The sequence below is a fragment of the Musca autumnalis genome, unplaced genomic scaffold, assembly GCF_047663935.1.
Source record: "Musca autumnalis isolate F117 unplaced genomic scaffold, ASM4766393v1 scaffold_4, whole genome shotgun sequence".
Lineage (NCBI taxonomy): Eukaryota > Metazoa > Arthropoda > Insecta > Diptera > Muscidae > Musca > Musca autumnalis.
This window is the reverse complement of record NW_027411977.1, coordinates 120,163,693-120,181,673: the sequence shown is the minus strand read 5'-3', so window position 1 is coordinate 120,181,673 and position 17,981 is coordinate 120,163,693. Positions and strand designations below refer to the sequence as shown.

The 17,981-nt window shown below is 34.6% G+C and overlaps 1 protein-coding gene and 1 long non-coding RNA gene across 29 annotated transcripts in view; both read left to right on the top strand.

Annotated features, from left to right (window-relative positions):
• Window positions 1-17,981, top strand: part of Rbfox1 (RNA-binding Fox protein 1) — a 699,789-nt gene that overhangs the window by 286,933 nt on the left and 394,875 nt on the right. The window lies entirely within an intron of this gene.
• On the top strand, window positions 16,898-17,894 carry LOC141402488 (uncharacterized). The gene is made up of 4 exons (XR_012412642.1): window positions 16,898-16,969; window positions 17,035-17,354; window positions 17,407-17,510; window positions 17,568-17,894. It is a non-coding gene; the product is annotated as an uncharacterized lncRNA (long non-coding RNA).

The following is a 17,981-nucleotide window of genomic DNA, read 5'->3' as shown; positions in this document are numbered from 1 at the left end:
CGAAGCCCAATGTATGGTTTGTTGTTTAAGCTTGGATTTTTTTTACATATTCTTAAACTGATCATAAATAAGAACAGAAAAATGTATTTGTGGGGATGGTATATAAAACAGGCATACATGTACATGGTATATGACAATGGATTCTTCCATACTCAATTCCTCGTGAACCCAGGGCAAATAGAAAAAAAGAAATATTATGAAAAATTCTTCATTTTACAGTTGTGGGCATTGTTTAAATATTTTTTCCTCTGCCGTTGCCACTGGAGACAGATAATACAAAATAAATTATTGTTATTTTTTTGGGTTGCTTGATTGTTTACTCAGAGCGCAACGCGCGCTGTACGTATAAAAAGACCGACAGACAACTGGATGGCTGACCGAAATGGTATCATTGTCATAGTGTCAGTCTCTGATCATCGTCATCAGCATCATCAGCAAGCAACAGTATTATCATTATGACTTTATTAAAAATTATTACTCTTTGGGTTTTTATGGTTTTAACATCTTTCAAAGTATCCGCATTTTCAGGGTGCAATGAAATAAATACATTGCAACAAACAATAATTGAACGGATGTATGCAGTTTAATCCAATTTACGCTATATACAAATTGAGTTGGGGAAGGAAAAACATTTATTTTCAGGCAAAATGAATGACAATTGGAGAAAATCCGAAAATTAAGTTCAAAAGCATTTAATCAGACATTTTCTTCGCATCTATTTGTCATTATTCGTCATATTTTAAAACACAAGTTTGGGGTTCAAGATATAATTGCAACACGATTGCCAACCATTTTGAAATTATTTAGCAGTTACGTCCTATATCAGATATTTTTCTTGTAATGGTTTCGACTGATTTGTGACAATGAGGCAAACAGACTCAGTTACCTTCCTTTTGATACATACATATGTTCCCACAACATCCCCAAAGGGACAAAGAAGACTTCTCTCATATCAACGAGTGCACGCCGATTCATAATAGGTCAATTATATATTTGTTTCGTGGGGATATTCATACGTCCCCAAAAACCCCGCCGGCAAATACTAATTTGTTACATCTGAAGAATATAAACAAATATCCGCCGAACAGTGGTTCGTTTTTTTTCCTGGTAAAAACCCTTTAACTTTTGAACGGATAGAGATATTTTCATAATATTTTTTATTCGACAGATAACACTTTCAGCTTTCCGATATATGAAAAGCCACCAAATTCGTTCTAGCGTTTGTAGAGGAATTCAAGGTCATTATTAAGAATTTGAGTTTTTATACCCTCAGCATTTATGCTAACGAGGGTATATCAGGAATATTGTCAATTATTTCATATTCCATTTCAGAAAAAAAAGGATAATTTTTTTTCGCGCTACATCAACGATTTTTGATATGAAGGTTAAGAAAAAAATTGCCAGTACGAATCTGGTCGCGAGCCAATTTTTGGCTGTTGCGGACAAAAGTTATGGCGCTTTTATTTGGCTTTTTAGGAAAGAAAATATTATAAAAACGCTAATTATTTTAATTAGCACCATTGTTACAAAAAAGTTCTCTCGAAGTGACTTCAGCGAGTAGATTGCATAATACCTGCAAAATGTTACACAGAATTCGCGGAATGTATATAAAATTGATAAATTATTGAATATAAGTCAACTTTTTTTCAAAATTAAGGCCAATTTAGTAGTCATAAAATTACATAAAATTTTTTTGTGGATCTAAACTTCACGGCGAATCCAATGAGACTACAATCGTACAGATTGGTGTTATAGTTTTGATGTTACAGCCAAACTAAGCACAAGAATTTTTTATTTGACAAAATATTTTTTCACATGCATTATGTAGTAGAAAATATTGGAAAAATCTATAGGAATATTTCCTTCGTTTTGCTTAAATCTCCCAATAAAATAGACGGATTTTGCTTTATTCACATTCATATTAAAGCTTTCCCATTAGGGAAGGTAATTGGGTTGATGAGGATATATCTCAAAGCTTCTGAAATGGAAACAGAGGTCAAATAACGCATTTTAATGTATATGCATTTTAAAATACGTGTAAATCGCGTAATTATTAAAATCATTTTGTCCGCATGTGATTCTCATGTACAACAAGACCATATCTTTTAATTTATATATATTTTTCGAAATTTACATTGGAGGCTAAGATGTAGCATCGGCTGCATCCTAGCATTAAAAAACCTATAAAATATCTCTAATTTACGCAAAGTGCATACAATTTTTGTCCGCATCCGATTTCAGTGTTCACCATGAAAATCTATATCGATATATATCTATTTCAAGGCGATCAATTAAGAACCGTGGATGTAGCATCACACACTATTTTTTGAGATAAAATGAATGTAGCTCCCTTATAAGTGAAGCTTTCAAATCTCTGTTTCCGCTAAAACGAAGATGCTGTACTAGTTGTTTCATTGCAGTGGAAACGAACCGCAGAAAACGCGATGAAATACTCGATATTGCCAAAAACAATTTTAGACGATTTTTCTACTTTGGAATTTCTTGTAACTCGCGTTTTAGTAGATGGATTTTCACGGGGAATGATTTATTGGATTAGGAGCGTAAAAAACTAAAATGTGCAATCAAGTATGAAGAAATCGAATAACAATTGTTAAAATTAGGCCCGAAAAATATGATTTTTAGAAAAATGTTCGCACAAAATTTTCGCATTTGGATGCAGATTTCTAAGAAGCTGTGCAGACTACATTCACAATATTCTTATCAAATAACTCAGAATCGCAAGTACTACAATCCTATATATGGTTTTTATAAAAACCTGTTTGCGGAATGAAATTAGAAGAAAATTTCAAAAAAAACTGTAAATCTGGCTTAAAAATGTCAGCATCATTTAATGGTAAAAGCAGACGAAATTTTGAAAAGTAATACATTAATGAGATGATCCTTATTTAGTTTGCTTCTGCTTTTACTTTGACACGAAACTCGAGAGAAGTGTGGTTTACTCACAAATAGAGAGATAACAAAAAAAGACATGGTGGCTTCAACCCATTTTCACCAATTTTTTAACATAAATATAGCCACAGCTTCCTCGCAAATTATCTTTTAAGGCCAATATTTTTTGCCACGTCCAAAAACATTTCATTTTATCCAAAAGTATTTAATTTGTATAATATACAATCAGGAGTCGCGTGTTCTAAAAGGGTAAACCTTGGCTTCAGCTATGTTAAATTTTCAAAAATATTGGTGATATACACTTTCATACGGGCAAAATGTGCCTCATCGAAATAATGGCACACAAAAGTTCGATAATGTTCCGAAAATTTGTGCGCCCGATAACTCTAGAAGGGAGTAACCGATTTGGTCCATACTATGCACATCCTGAAATGTGTACCAGACTTAGATAAGGTTTCAATATGGACTCAATCGGTCCACTCCTTCGAGTACCTTCCACACAAAATTTCGGAAAAGTTCAGATTAGGGCCATCTCGCGAATCGCTTTGATTTTTGTTTTAGCAACTTGTATTCACTGCCCCCAATACGACGGTACAAGTTTCATTAGGGGCAAGTCCATACGTTCTGAGAAAATAGCATGAAAGTTGAAAAAAACCCAATGACAACGTGTGAGGTGGTTGGAGCGCAAGATAACTCTAGAACGGATCTGCCGATTCGGTCCAATATTTAGCCTTAGTAATATTTTGTCCAAACATAATTTAAGTTCGAAGATAAGCCATATCGATCCACTCCTTCAGGTACCTCCCCCACAAAAGTTCAAAAATGTTCGGAAAAATTGTTCGTACGATAACTCTTGAAGGGAGTGGCCGAATTGGTCCATACTTTACACATCTTAATATATCTTCATGATATACATCAGGTTCAAATATGGACTATATTTTTCTACACCATCCGGTACCTCCCACACAAAATTTCGGGTAAGTTCACTTTAAGACCTGATATCGAATCACTTTTATTTTTGTTGAAGCAACTTGCATTCGATGCCTCAATTACGATGGTAAAAGTTTTTTTTTCAGTGGCAAGTCCATACTTCTTGAGCAAACAGCCCGAAGTGTGTAAAAACCCCATAGGCACCATATGTAGTGGCTGGAGATCCACTTCCATAATGGTCAATGTCGATCCATTCCTTTTAGTATCTCCTCCGCAAAACTTTTGATCTTTAATCCTGATCAACATTTTTGTCAGTTCAAACGCCCAAAATTTCTAAAACCCCCTAAATACATACGTTTTTGGGGAAAAATTGTTTCAATATACACAGGCTGAGGGTATATCTCTGTCGGCAAAGCCGACTGATACTTTTTTACTTGTTTTTTTTTCATATTTTTCATTAAAATATGAGTGTTTTTTAGATTTTCTTATGTTCTAACTATTTAAAAAAATCCTAACCCTAATAAACACACCGCAAAAATACAATTTTTTGAATTTTTTGTTTTAAATTTCCTTCAAATTTCTTTTTTAAAAATGTTCTTCAATATTTTTTTTTAAAAATAATTTTTTTTCCAATATTGAAAAAAATTCTCCTTGGATTTTCATAAAACTCTTATAAAAACTCATATATAAAAAATTTTCCATTTGTGTGAAAAAGCTGTAATTTATATGGGAAACGGTATGGAAAAAAAAAACACATTTTTACCCATGTAATTAAAAAAAAAAATTAAAAAAGTGTTAAACGGACGGAACGGGGCGGGTACAAAAGTATATATGGGCTGAAAGAGGAGACTCTCTCTCTGGGGCATTATTCTGTGAGCTGGCATTATTCCAAGCTGTTCCCTAAAAGTTCTAGTCCACTAAACTTGGAATTTCACTAAAATTAAGTACATGAGGAAAAATAAAATAGCTCACTTCGTGTAAACGCTACAGTAATTTATTAAAACAGCTCTTAAAGGCAACAATCCTACCCACCTAACAAAAAAACAATGAACACAATATTTGTGATAGTTTCTGAGAAATAGCTGTTTCTTTCTCCAGAAATTTTGAAAAATTTCGTATTTTCCAAAATTGGGAAACATTTTTCGTTTTTAGGAGCACTTTGATCTAATTTTTTTGCTTTACTTAGTTTCAATATGTTTACTATCGAATCCCATCCCATTAACAATCGGTGACAACAAAAAATTGTGGTTTTGGCCAGGAAAATCGATTTCTGAACCACCTTGCGTCGTTAAATCTGCAGCACTGTACACCTCTTGGACGGCTGAAGTGAGGCTACCTTTGAACAATTGATCAATGGTGGTCTGATTCCGGATACTAAATACCGTGGTAAATTCGGTAGCATGTCGTTCGCGCAAGCCGCTGCTAGAAGTAGAAACAAGGTTTTTAAGTAGCTGGTCGCCAGCACTTGAGTTGTTGATAATGAAACCTTGTTGGCCCCCTATAAAGGAATAGCCCGGTCGGTAGCAAGCTATGCGGCACCAGCGTGGTATGCAAATGTTGGCGGCGCTACACAGCGGAAGAATATTTAAACCTTCCAGAATGCCGCCTTGAGAAACCAGTGGATCATCTTCAGGAGGAGAGAAGATTTTACCTGTACATCAGCACAACAATATATTGTCTATGCAGCATCTGCTTGGGTGTTATCGCCGTGAGCATTCGTGCCACATTCTTATGAACAGACTTCCCCCACACCGGCTTGTCAGGAGAGAGATAGGTCCAAAGGTTCAAACGGGAACCTCTTGATGAACGAGTCTCTCAGGCAAGCTTGTATATCATTCGGACTTATTCAGTGGCGAAAACAGTTATAATGATACACACGGTGCGTCTTAATTAACTTTAAATGAAAGGTGCTTACACCTGGGAAGTTTTGCGGATTTTGAAACTATAATGTTCATAAATGAGAAAAATCAAAAAACAAAAAATTGCCGGAGGGATTTTTAAATAAATCGCGGCCAAAGTTCACATTTTTAGGGCCTTTTAGGTTTTCATGGCTTTGCTTCGAAACCGCAAGTCCTATCGTAACGGGACTAAAGAAAATGTTGTAGCAGTGAAAATTCTCTACAGGATTTACATTTATAACTTTTTCCTAGGTGTTACCATTTTTGAGATATAGTAGTTAACATTATAAAACAATTTTATTTACGGCGTCCTTAAATAAATTTAAATGAAAACCGCTTACATCTGGAAAGTTTTTAGCGGATTCTGAAACAGCAATGTTCAATGTTCGCGTTTTTAAAAAAATATAACCCCTCCGAAATTCAACAAAATATATTGCCTATTTTCACCAGGGGTCATCCCTGTTAAGTAGTTTTGGATTTATAACATATTTAAAAAAGTGGGTGTGGTCGGGTCATTAGGCTCCAAATGAGTACTTAGGGTCGGAGATGAAATCACCAATGCCTAGCAAATTAATTTTGTCACCGATACGTTCGACAGTTTTGCCAAAATAGAGTTTTTAAAAAATAGCCCCCCTCCGAAATTCAACAAAATATATAACCTATTTTCACCACGGGTACTCCCTGTACATTCTCTGATATTTTCAGGAATATCGGTTCAGTACTTTTGGATGTATAACATATTTAAAAAGGGGGCGTGCTAAAATAGCTTATTTAAAAAATCGGGCATAGGGGAGCTACCCCGCTCCCTCCGAAATTCATCCAAATATTTTCCCTTTTTTCACCACTGGTCATCCATATACATTCTCTGAAATTTTCACGAAAATCGGTTAAGCAGTTTTGGATATAAAATATTTAAAAAATGTGGGCGTGGTCGGGTCATCAGGCTCCAAATGAGTACTTAGGGTCGGAGATGCAACTACCAATGCCTAGCAAATTAATGTTCTGACCGATACGTTCGTCAGTTTTGCTAAAATAGCGTTTTTAAAAAATAGGACATAAGGGAGACATAACCCTAGTATATACACTTTGATACGATAAAAATGTGCCTCATCGAAATAATGGTTTTACACCCCACGTATGTTTGGTCGAAATTAGTTTCTAACAATTTGGAGTTGATATAGCCGTGTCCGTCCGTCTGTCTGGCTAGCTGATGCGCACGATAAATTTCAAACGGATGAACCTATTCGAACTAAATTTTGTACTTTGTAATATTATTTCCAAGGGTGCCACCGTGGTGCAATGGTATGATTAGATTCCCAGGCCAGGCAACATCAACAAATTTTCAACGGTGGCAAAATACCCCTCAGTGATGTTGGCGACATTTCCTGAGTATTGCAGCCTTGTAAAACTTCTCTACAAGTGGTGTCTTAGGACACGCCGTTTGGCCTCGGCGGTCCAATATCATTGAGCTAATATGAATCGGGGTACACTCATTGATATGAGAGAAGTCTCCCTTGTCCCATCTGGGATGTTTGTGGAACAATTATATAATATTTCTCCCAAACTTAGTTTATGCTCGAAGATGGCTCATTGCGGTCCACTCCTTCGGGTACCTCCCCCATAAATGTTCAACATTTTTCTGTAAAATGGAGGTGCAAATTCGCAGATCATGGTCCTTAAAACGCGTGCGAGGATTTTATTATTTCATTGTACGATGTTTTTATAGGTGTGTGTGTTACTACCCCAGGTATATTAAGATTGTCATTCCGTTTGTAACTCACCGAAATAATCATTTGCGACCCTATGCAATGTCCGTCCGCCCGTCTGTGGTAATCATACAGCTGAAATTTTGTACACATGTGTTTTTGGTCTGAACTTAGCTCAAGTTCGAAGATGGGCTATATCGGTCCACATGTTTGTATAGCCCGCATAAAACGGTACCGCCCGATTTCAAATATTTGGACGTTTTAGCCACATTTTCAGACCGAAGTAGCTATAATTTGACATTTATGGTTCCCAGTGACCAAGAAACTTCTCGACCAAAAATTATGGACTTAGGTCCACTTTTTCTTAGAGACCCCATATAACGGCACAGCCCGATTTCCGGTATTTTGTCGTTTTACCTCCATGTTCTGGCCGAATTAGCTATAATTTGGCATTTAGGGTTCTCAGTTATCAAGAAACTTCTCTACCAAAAAGTATGGTCATAGATCTACGTTTTGGTACAGCCCCCATATAGCGGTACCGCCCGATTTCAGCTATTTTGACGTTTTTAGCTACACTTTCAGACCGAATTAGCTATAATTTGACATTTAGGGTTCCCAGTGACCAAGAAACTAATCCGCCAGAAATTATGGACATAGGTCCACGTTTTCTTATATCCCGCATATAACGATACCACCCGATTTAGCTATTTTGACGTTTTTAGCTACATTTTCTGGCCAAGTAACTTCTCCACCTACAATTGTGGCATAGGTACTTTCACAACAGAAAGAAAACTAATAATTTCATATTAGCTCAGAGTACTTCATGGGTATAAAAAGTTCGGCTCTGTCGGACTTAACGCTTTTTAACTTGTTTTGTTCTCTTGAGGTAACGTGCGGCAAGAGGGACCAATATAAGTCTGGGCTTTGTCATGCCTGTCAGAACCGTTCCATGACCGTATTCTTCACCTATGTCACTTGGAATTGCTCTTGTAAAAATTTAAAATATTATTTTAACCGAATAAAGCTATTCAAGCTTTTTGCTTGATGACATTCATTACTTGCCTCAACCGCTCTCATATAATCCTAGAAAAACACATCACATATACACCTGAGCCATCACATATTCAATGGTTTCAATCAACTTGACGGTACAAAATACATATCATCATTACCCGCTCGAAAACAAAACATACAAAACTTAAAATCATTTACCTGTAACGGATTAAATATTTCAAAGTGAATTTTTGTTTCGTCATTTGTGTGAAAAATATTTTTCCACTTTGTTTTTATATCACCTTTTTTGCAAATATAATTTCGTTTCATTTTGATATTGTTGTTGCGAAAAATTTGTAAATATCGTTTCGATTCATTTTGATGTTGTTGTTGCGAAAAATCATCAACAAATTGTGTTTCACCATGCATGAAATCGTCAAAGGTTTCACTATTTGTTTAATGAAATTTTTATTGAACACGCAATCGTCGTGAAAATTCAATATTTTTTCTATAAAATTTTCACACATTTCTCAACACACACCTGCAACATTTGCTACATTTATTGTCGTGCTGTATGACAATCAAGCAATAATGATAATGCTTAAATAAGCTTTACATAATATAATATATAAAATACATAGATAATAATCTATTGTCGATGGATAATTTTCCGCTGACACTTCGCCATCAGGCGTTAATAATCCGTATTCGGATGATAAATATTATGTGTTCTTTCAGTATAAAATAATGGGAAGGCGTTATGAAGAAACCCCGAATAAAAGAAAATGTCGTCGTATCGTCTAGCAAGAAAATACCACTATTATAAATATATTCAAATATATCTATCCGTTCCGTTTTTATCTGTCCTCAAACATTTGTTTAAGATACGAGGTTGACGAAGTAAGGCATAGTTATATCCCATTGTGGAGGTTATAAAAAATTTGCTGAAGCGTACACGGAGGAGAAAAAGGTCTCTCTAACATATGTCCCAAACATATTTTGCAGCAAGCATATATATGTTTGGGTGGAAACAAATATATGTTTGGGTGCAAACATATATATGTTTGGGTGCAAAGATATTTATGTTTGGGTGCAAAGATATATATGTTTGGGTGCAAAGATATTTATGTTTGGGTGCAAAGATATTTATGTTTGGGTGCAAAGATATATATGTTTGGGTGGAAACAATTTTATGTTTGGGTGCAAACATTTTATATGTTTGGGTGCAAACATTTTATATGTTTGGGTGCAAAAAAACCCAAAGGTTGTGCCCAAAAGGCACAAAAAAAACAAACACATGCACCAGTGGGCGCTTATTGAGAGCAAGGGAGCGTAAAATTCAATGTAAAACACTTTAAAACATAGCCGACCAAGAAGAGCGAGCGCTTAAATTGTTTATGTGTGGGTAAAATTACACTGACAGAACAGAACAGGGTGATGATTTTCATATTGAGTATGAAATGAAAAACACAGGAAAAAAGTTGTCACGGCGTGTTAGCGTTCAGAGCCAAACATAGTGGTGGGTGTGTGGGTTCGAATCGTCGGCTTTCCTTTTTCATTTGCATTATAAATCATAAAAAAGTTCGATTAATAAATTAAAAAAAATAATACTAAAAATTATCTTCGCCTAAAAAGGCAACATTTTCAAATAGAAAAAATATATTGTTGGCGCGTTCGCTTTGTATGACTAAAATTAAAAATAATATACAGTGAATCACAGTCAAAAGTATCCACTTCAGTTTCTTTTATTAAAACTGCGATTTCTAAGAGTTAATTAATGATAGCGATTTCAACTTTAAAATTTCTTCAAATGCATTGAACAAATTGTCTACGGTTCTAATATAAATTAGCATTTGACTTGTGTCCCTTATATCAGTGCTTTCATCAAAGCAAACAGATACATATACCGCATTTCGAATCCTCTCCTTTGTTTATATACATTTTTTATTGTTGCATTGCAGACGAGGCATTCTGCGCCATTAAAAATATTAATACAAAACAAAAAATCATTTTCAAATTCTCCCCTCCACATATTTGCTGTACAACTGCAAAATCTTTTCAGTGTACCCAGATGCTAACACGTTGTGAACAACAACAAATTTACGCTCATTGAGAGCACAAGAGAGACCCACAAATTTTCTCTGCCTCACTCTGCTTTAAAATGTGTGCTCACTTGCTCTCAGTAAGAACTCACTGGCTATCTCTATAGTATACACACAAATGTTGTGGTTTTTTCAATAAAAAAACCAAAAGAACAACAAACACATAGGTACATACAAAATTCCAAAGAAATACATAACAGACTTTAATAAAAGAAAAACTGATTGAAATAATTTGTAAATAGTCACACTTTTAAAAAGGAAAAATATATAGAAACGTAGTTGAACGCTTCTCCTTAGTTGTGAAATAAAACAAATTGTCCTCATAGTTGAAATTATCAGGGGGGAATCGGCATCTAGAATCAAATGATTATGTAATGTAATAAATTAATATGGATATGCCATATTTCAAAAATAAATAAGTATGTATGTAATTACCAATATTAAATGCGATTTCTTCCTTCCTTGTCCAATAAAATATTTCCATTCAACTTATTGATTCAATTATAAAATTTCCAATTATAAAATGTATTGGGCATTTAATTTACTAAAAAGCACAATTTCTTTAAGAAAACACAAAACACTGATTTATTCACTCACTTTACCGTCTTGACTCTACAAAGGCAACTAAAACACTGAAGAAAGAAAAAAAATATAATTCATATCATTTCTTCTTTTCTTCGTCGCCAGCTAAGTTGGTTAACAACAGCAAAACAAGAAACACACGAGTTTGACGCATACATGCCATCAAAGCCCCCTTCTTCGCTTCTACGTCTTCTATTATACAATACCCACAGCCGCGAGAGCACTGTTATTACTCTCGTTGACAAACATCCTCTCTCCACCCATGAAAAAAATGTTCTAACATAAAAAATATGTTTTACCCAAACATATCAAATTGAGATATGTTACAAAATGTTGCAAACATATATTTGTTTGGATCCAAACATATTTCTAACATAAATTTTTCTGCGTGTACACATACACACACACACATTTATAAATGGTGGTGGTTATTTCATTTATTGAAATGCATAGAGATGCCAATCACAAAATCAACAATGGACGCATAGGTACATGAAAAATTCCAAATACAAGAAACACATAAGAGGCTTTAATGAAACATTAACTATTTATAAAAATAGTAAATAATAATGTAGTGTCACACTTTTAGAAAGAAAAAAATAAAAACTATTAATTATAAAATATTGAAACATCTTTGAACGCTTCTCATTAGTTGTGAAATAAAACACATTCTCCTCAAAAGGGAAATCATCAACGGGACATCGGAATCTGGTACACTGTGTGTAATTATTTGAGTCATGTTTTATTAACCACCCAGCAAAATGTTCGATGCCAAGGATGCTATTGAATCATGGGTGCAAGTGATCTGGCATGTCATCTTTTTAGCATTTTCACTCATGAATTTTATATGAGCGTGAACACCATAAGATGACATTCATTTTCGGATCTTAAGATGACATTCATTTTCGGATCTTAAGATGACATTCATTGTCGGATCCTAAGCATGTCATTTTGACCAATGCATGACATTTTCATGTCATGTTCGGAAAATGGAAAATTCTGCATTGATTTTGATTTTGTTTCATCTTACAAAAGCTTTTCTATTATCTTCTCATCACCAGTTCAGATTTCGACATGGACTCCAACAGCACTTCTTTAAGAATTTCTAGTTCGTGAACCTACATTTAATTTGTAATTTTCTAATTTTATAACACAAATTTTGGAAATGTATACTCTTTTATTTTGATGTCGCTACTTGTAGGGATGTACAAATCGCCTTGTTTGTTTATAGTGATATGTACAAATGATTCAAATGCTGATGAAAAGATCTGATCTTTCACGACTTCCTTTGCACGGGTTTAAATGCTAGTGAAAAGATCGGATCTTTTACGACTTGCTTTGAACCAATGCAAAATATGCCATGAAATCACGTCATCGCATAGAAGCCCTTCCTTCAAAGTTTGCTGGGCATATTCTGACTCCACAGTGTGATAGAACACCAAAACACCTATCTCATCAACTTTCGCGGCTTTGATGTAAAAAGGGTCATTTATTCAGGAATATATCTTCCAAACCGTTAGGAAATTTGAATTTATCTCAGAGGCAAAGCTGTAGCTCTTGTCTTAAAGAACAAAAATTGCGAATACATTTAATCCATCAAACCTCATCTGCAAGGTCAAATGGCCAGAGTCAAATTTCTTTTAAAATTTGTTCTCGGCTTTTGGTCCACAGCTGTAAAACCGATCAAATTTGAAGCAAACAGCCAACTACCAAAATGTACCTCAAATCTCAATAAACATCATTCTAGAATATACGAATTCTGCATAGACGGTTCTTAAAGGTCAAAAAAGCAAAGCAAATGTGTTTTGTGTCCTGTTTTCTCTGGTTCTGTTCCACAGATACTAAACCGTTCAATATTCAAAAAAAAACCAACCAACCTACATTATTGTAGCAAATGCATCAATAAACAACTTTCTGGAACATGTGAAATGTCTATGAACAGTTTTTAATGGTAAAAATAGCAAAACTCTTTTGAAAATATTCAGTTTTTATCCTTTTTTCTCCGACTCTGGTCCAAAGATACCCAACCGCCCAAAAATTAAGGACTCAGTCAACTACAAAAATGTACCTTAGATTTCAATCAACAAGTTTCTAGAATATATGAAGATTCGGGAAACTATTTTTCAAGCTTAAAATTAGATTATTTTAGATCATTCTTTCCTGTTCAGGTCCGTAAATAACAAACCTTTCAAATTTCCTTGAGTTTTTAACAATTTGTTATTTCAAATCCTGAGCAGGGGGGATAAAAATAATTTAATTGTTCGTGAATTCTAGCCCTGAGAATCATTCCTAGAATCTTCATACGTTCTAGAAAGTTGTTTATTGAAATCTTAGGTACATTTTTGTGGTTGACGGTATCCTTAATTTTTGGGCGATTCGGTATCTTGGTCCAGAATCGGAGAAAAAGTGTAAATATTGAATATTTTCAAAAGTGTTTTGCTATTTTTACCATTAAGAACCGTTCATAGACATTTCGCATGTTTCAGAAAGTTGGTTGTTTTCTTGAATATTGAACGGTTTAGTATCTGTGGACCAGAACCCGAGAAAACAGGATACAAATGTCATTTGCTTTGCTATTTTGACCATTAAGAATCGTCTATACATAGTTCGTATGTTCTAGAAAGATGTTTATTTAGATCTGAGGTATATTTTTGTAGTTGCTTGTTTGCTTCAAATTTGATCGGTTTGATAGCTGTAGACCAAAACCCAAGAAAAACATTTTGACCTAGCAGATGAAATTTGATGGATTATGTGTTCACAATTTTTGTTCTTTAAGACAAGAGCTACAGCTTTGCCTCTGAAACAAATTCAAATTTCCTAACGGTTTGGAAGATATAGTCCTGTCTAAATGACGCTTTTTACATCAAAACCTAAAGTTTTTGGAGGCCTATAACCGCCAAAGTTGATGAGATAAGAAAAAACGGCGAGGCACGTGTCCCCTCTTTTTTCTTCTTCTATCACGCTGCGGTGTCAGAATATGGTTAATAATTTTCGTGTTGCACAGTGGTATCAAATGATTATATAATGTAGTAAATACCCAGCAAACCAAATGTCGGATGTCCGACCCGTCTTAACAATTACGGAAGCAAAATCATTCAGATTTCGTTCCGATTTCTAAACGATTTTTCGGAGGGAAAATAATTTAGATTTTGTACCAATTTTATTCCGATATCGGAGCGAATGTCGGAAATAAATTTCTCTTCAGTATTTCTCAAGGATTTTCTTCAGATTTCATTCCGAAATTTCGATCCGAAATTGTGTCAACCACTTCATACAACTTTTGTTTAGATATACTTACGATTTCGGATCCGACATCGGACGTAACGTCCGAATTTTGTTCCGATTTCGTTACGATGTCGGTACGACTGGTTTGCTGGGAATACATGTCAAAACCACACATATTAAAGAGAGTTAACTTCGGTCGGGCCGCACTTTTTGTACCCTCCACCATGAAATACTCTGAGCTAATATGGAATTATTAGTTCTCTTTCTGTTGCGAAAATACCTATGCCACTATTTTAGGTGGAGAAGTTACTTGACCACTAGAAACCCTAAATGCCAAATTATAGCTAATTCTGCCATAAAATGTACCTATTGTTAAAATACCGGAAATCGGGCGGTGCCGTTATATGAGGTCTATAAGAAAACGTGGACATAAGTCCATAATTTCTGGTGGAGAATTTTCTTGGTCACTGGGAACCCTAAATGTCAAATTATAGCTAATTCGGTCTGAAGGTGTAGTTAAAAGCTTATAAATAGTTTAATTAGGGCAGTACCGCTACAGCCCCCATGTACCAAAACGTAGACCTATGACCATAGTTTTTGGTTGAGAAGTTTCTTGATCACTGAGAACCCTAAATGCCAAATTATAGCTTATTCGACCAAAACATGTAGCTATAATATATAATTGTTCCACAAACATCCCTGGCGGGACAAGGGAGACTTCTCTCTCATATCAATGAGTGCACCCCGATTCATATTAGCTTAATGATATGGGACCTACAGTTTATCGCCGAGTCCGAACGGCGTGTCCTACGACACCACTTGTAAGAAGTTTTACATGGCTGGAGTACTCAGGAAATGTCGCCAACTATACTGAGGGGTATTTTGCCACCGTTGAAAATTTGATGTTGCCTAGCCGGGGAATCGAACCCACGACCTTTTGTGTGCAAGGCGGGTATGCATACCATTGCACCACGACCGAAAATCGGGCGGTACCGTTATATGGGGACTATAAGAAAACGTGGACCGATATAGACCATCTTCGAACCTAAGTCTAAGTCTAAGTTCAGACCAAAAACCCATGTGTACAAAATTGCAGCGGTGTAGCTCGACTCGTTCGGAAGGTGGTATCCTTTTTTTCATTTGATCTGTAAACCTTAAATATCGTTATCCCTTGCCCCCAGAGGGAGGTTTGTTTCCATAGTAATTTGTATGGGACCAAAGGTCAATTTTCACGAAAATCCTCTAAAGGCCGGATTTATGGTCCAATCGATGAAAAACTTTTCCAGTTCATTATTGTGCCTAAAAAACGATGTATACAAAGATATATGATGATCGGTTAACGATAACCCTTCCATAATACCTTGTATAGGGACCAGAGCCGAATTTTTAGGAAATCGCTCTACAGGCCACAATTATTTTGCAATCGATGAACAACTTTACCAGTTCATTGTGTCTAAAAAATGAATCCTACAAAAATTTGTGAAAATCGGGCCAGATTTTTTCTAAATTTTTCACTAAAAATTCAAGCGATTGATACACACAATATGTAAATGGTATTATAAGCATATAAAAAAAACTTAAAAATCAGTCCATTTAACTAAAAATATTACAAATTATGTCCTATAGAATTTTTTTTTCTTAAATGAATTATTCCTATGATTTTTTATTTTTTGGTTGAATTAAATTTTTGGTAAATAAAATTCATTATTAATAGCATCTTCTATAGCCTTTTTACTTTGCCCCTGCGATTTTCATCTGAATCGTTGTCTACAAATATAACAATTGCTTTGGTTATAGTTTCGTAGTTTGTTATACTATTTGAGTGACATTTTAAACTCCTTTTCTGCGGTAGCATTATTAGACGCAGGTGATTCTTGCTTTAATGTAGTTTCCGAGGCAGTGGAAATAAACAAATCATTGCTAATTGATTCTTTGAGTGTCGTTACGAACTCATGAATGTCCTCTTGTCTTTTGTTAACGCAAATCGAATCAGGGGCCTAATTATGTGAGTCGATTCGATCGAGAAATTACTCGTGAATTTGTTTTCGACACGATAAAGAAACGGCATTATAAGTCTCGATCGAAATCGTTTAAGCATTGTTATCGATTTTTTCGATAGTAACCGGTAATCGAACTGTGAAAACCGGTAATCGAACTGTGAAAACCGGTAATCGAACTGTGAAAGCCTAAATTTTCTTTAAGGAACATAATTATAGGTAGATGCCGAAAAAGTATTTATTTTAAAACAAAAACGAAAAAAGCATTATTATGAATGAAAAAATGTAAATTTTTGTGAAATTTTTTGAAAAATACTTTGAATAATAATTTCGGAATAAAGTTGTGGTAAGAAAATAAGAACATTATTAATGTTTGGAAATCCTTTTTTAAATTGTTGTGACATATTGATAATGCATCTACCTTAATAAACGTACGGTTGTTTTGGCAGAATTATTAAAAACATTCTTGGTTGGCGCAATTTTTATAAGAAATGAACATAAAATAATAAAATGGATCCATCTGTGTTATTCTTGTTATCTTCTTCTGACGAAAAAGATGACAACATTAATTTAATTCGTAAACAAATTCGTTCACACAGTGAACCTTTATCTTTACCGGAAGCTGCGTATGTGTTTTAAAGTATAAATCATAAATTGATCAATTTAAAATGTATATTATATTTCTTCGCAGATTTCTACAGAGATTCAGGCTGACAAAAGAGGCTTTCCGTTATGTACTTTCTTGTTTGGAATTTTCGTGCCAAAGTTCAAAATCTGTCCCCCCAATTTTGCAGTTGGCAGCAACGTTGTCCCTTTTGGGAAGTGGCGGTTTCCAATATACTATAGGGAATGATTTAATTTTAGGTCTGTGTCAGAGTGTTACATCAAAAATTGTTAAACATGTTGTAAATGAAATGGAGCGAAAACTATGCCCACAACATATACGATTTTCTCCAGAGCAATCTACTCTATGTAAGGAATCATTTTATACCAAATATGGAATTCCTGGAGGTTCGTATATAATATTTAATATATCATGCAATAATTAACAAAATTATATTAGTAATTGGATGTGTTGACGGAACCCATTTTGGCCTACAAAAACCAACGGAAAATGAGCATATGTTCTTTAACAGAAAAGGCTATCACAGCCTTAACTCTATGATAGTAAGTTTTGTTTATAGAAAATGTTATTATCATCAAATTTTATTTACATGACTATAGATTTGCGATCATGAATATACAATTTTGGCTATATGTTCCAAATATGGCGGTGCGGCGCACGACTTATTATTATTCTTACTTTGTTCAGAAATCTTCACATTTATTAACTAATTTATCTGTATTTTGCATAAACGAAAGCAAGATTCAATTTGCACATTACTTTTCTTGCATTTTCTTTCCTTTTGCTTGTTTACGATTGGTAATGTAGCAACGAGAAATGTCTCGCAGAAAATTGATCGATAACTCGATAATTTTACTCGATACCGAATGTTATCATACCAACTTTGGGTACTCGGTTCGAAAAAACTCGATATCGACTCACATAATTAGGCCCCAGTAATGCAAATCGAAACAAAATCTATTATTTTTTGTTAACGCAAATCGAGGTATTTGTGTATATTAAAACGTATTAAT